The sequence below is a fragment of the Aplysia californica genome, unplaced genomic scaffold (assembly GCF_000002075.1).
Source record: "Aplysia californica isolate F4 #8 unplaced genomic scaffold, AplCal3.0 scaffold00466, whole genome shotgun sequence".
In the NCBI taxonomy this organism is placed as follows: Eukaryota; Metazoa; Mollusca; class Gastropoda; order Aplysiida; family Aplysiidae; genus Aplysia; species Aplysia californica.
Window position 1 is genome coordinate 174057 of NW_004797736.1, and position 2670 is coordinate 176726.

The 2670-nt window shown below is 40.4% G+C and overlaps 1 protein-coding gene across 1 annotated transcript in view; it reads right to left on the bottom strand.

The window, feature by feature from the left end:
• Nucleotides 1-2670, bottom strand: part of LOC101855895 (usherin) — a gene marked incomplete in the record, with an annotated part of 124012 nt that overhangs the window by 93383 nt on the left and 27959 nt on the right.

Genomic DNA, 2670 nt, shown 5'->3' on the forward strand with positions numbered 1-2670 from the left:
AGAGAGAGAGGGAGAGAGAGAGAGAGAGAGAGTGAGAATTAATTGGGAGGGGAGCAAATGACTTTTGCGAGTACATTCGAACCTGTGTAAAACGGTCACCCACTGTCAAGGAGAAAAGTGGCCGTATAACACTGGTGGCCGTTTTCGGCAATTGGTCAAAATGAAGAAAACAAACCATTCACTTAGGAGGTCTAACCAAACCGGGGCTGATTTTAGGCTTAAGATTGCCTAGGGCAAATTCAAAAGTTTTATTTTTTTTGCTTTCTTTTGAACATGGGGGGAGGGTGGAGGGGAGGAAGAAGGGGCTTTTCTGTTGTTGTTGTTGGTGGTGGTGGTGGTTGGTTGGTTTGTTTAGTTTTCTTGTTAGCTTTTTTGTTGCTGATTTTGTGCAAGGATAAAATAAAGTATGTAAGACAATGAAGACCCAGTGCCATGGTAAAACAAACACTGGGTCGCCTCCACTCAGAAACGAGCAACGTTTTAATCGCTAGTTCACGTTAACGTCCATTCTTACTTTGTCACAGATTAGGTAAACAAAACAGTGACTTCGCGTATGTGTATGGGATGTGGGCGGGGCTTATACACAGATCATAGACGGCTTATGACGGATAATAGACGGCTTACGACGGATCACACGCTTCCCTCACCAGCAGTTGAAAATGTATGGTTACCCATTGGTCAACTTGGGTAAACATTCATTGGAGGGACTACCAATAACGACAGGTGTATGGATTATGACGGCCCACCCACAGCGTCAGAGGCCGATTTAGAATTTATGACAAAGCATTGGGGCGATTCGAGACTTCGCCTGTGCGCCTCAGGCTAGTCAATTTGGCTCTGACCACTTTGTGTTAATAAAATGAGGTGGCCGCGGCCGCGTTGGACATGTGACCGTTGAATTATATACAATTGAATTATATAGAAAACGCAAGGGGGTGGGGGGTGGTCATCTGTACAGGTGGCTGCATTATACAGGAGGCTATCATGGCAGGTTCGACTGAATTTGTAAAACTCGTAATTATGCTATTAAATTGTAATTGCCCTAACAGAAATTGTTACTATTACTGTTGCTAACGATCCATGCATATTTTAACAAATCATGGTCAAGTACATAATGTATGTAGGCCTAGATATCTATGGCCTATAATCAAGAGTTGTAATTGTCATTAGGCTTACTGTCATTTACAAATTAAATTATATAAAATCTTCTCTTGGACATCAGTTTCTTGGGTGTTTTTCCCCCCGAACTAATGGGCTTTCTCGTCCCGATGTGACTTATAATTTGGCCGAAAAGGTTGCCGACAATGCTCTAGATCCTATTGCCCTCTTGTGGGGTAATGAACTAGGTCGTAGGCTAAGGCGTTGAACTGTATTATACCATGTATGTTTAAATAGATTTAATCAAAAGAAGGCCTACACGTCTGTGGGGCAAGATTGTAGTAAGAACATTTATTCATTTAATTATTTATCTATCTATCTATTTATTTATTGCTAAGTTGTATTTTACAGCAGTAGGCACGCAATGTTTGTTTTAAGACCTTAACTTTTTTTAGTTACCTGAAACTGATCACCAAGGTCCACCTCAATTTCCACTTCATTTTGAAAACTGGATATCCACATACTATTACTGTCCCCATCATTGATGTACTGCAAGGGGTGAGCGTTCCTCGAGATTCTAAGAGTTGTTTGATCTGAACCTTCGGGCATCCCGTTTTGCATACAGTAGTGAGTACTGTCCGGTTTGACTCGCAGATACGTTCCCTGACATCGGCAGTCGGACTGGATTCGGACTTCAGGGAAAACCCCCGAGTACACCTCCATGACCTCCCTGCGGGTTAGAACAAAATCGGAGTCAGTCGAGGTTTTTTTTAAAATATTAAAGACAACCTTTTGAAGCTTTTAGCTTTTATTTTTGTATCTTGTGTATCTATGTGCAACTTTACGGGGAAGGGGGAGGGGGGAAGGGGGAGGTCAGTTGGTTACATGGCAGTGTTGGGAGCACAGCATTTTTAAGATTTTCAAATGTGCTTTAATTTACTTCTTTTTTTTTTTTACAGAACTACTACTAGTAGAACACAAACTAATATTTATGCACAAGATAAGATGAGATAAGATAAGAGAGTACTTTATTATCCCAGAGGGAAATTTTCCTTGACTGTACAGGACCGTAAAACACATGCAGGTATACATAAAAAATGTAAAGTATGTATTATATTACTCTCATTAAAATTCAATATGAAAGGAGAAGTAAAGCTGACAAAATGTACATTTACACCAAATGCATCATTCAACCACATGCAGGAATTCAAATACTAGACCTTAGGAGTTATATACAGATACATACTCTAAGAGCAACATCCATCTATGCTCGTTTTGACAAAAGCCTTATGCTAGATGGTAAAAAAACTTCTTTTATATCTTTCGTTCTTTGTTTTTGGAGGTACATATCTGCTGCTGCGTGATCTTACAATTTGTGTCGAAAAGGGGTGTGATGGGTCGTTTATAATGCTTTTTATCTTTTTTATACGTTTGGTATACATTTCATCCATTCTATTAAAATCAGTTTTAAAAAGGGTGAGCGTTCCTCGAGATTCTAAGCCCTTAAAACAAGGGCACTCGGATGAGCAAGCAGACACCAGGGGGGGGGGGGGATAATGTGGACAGCCCTGA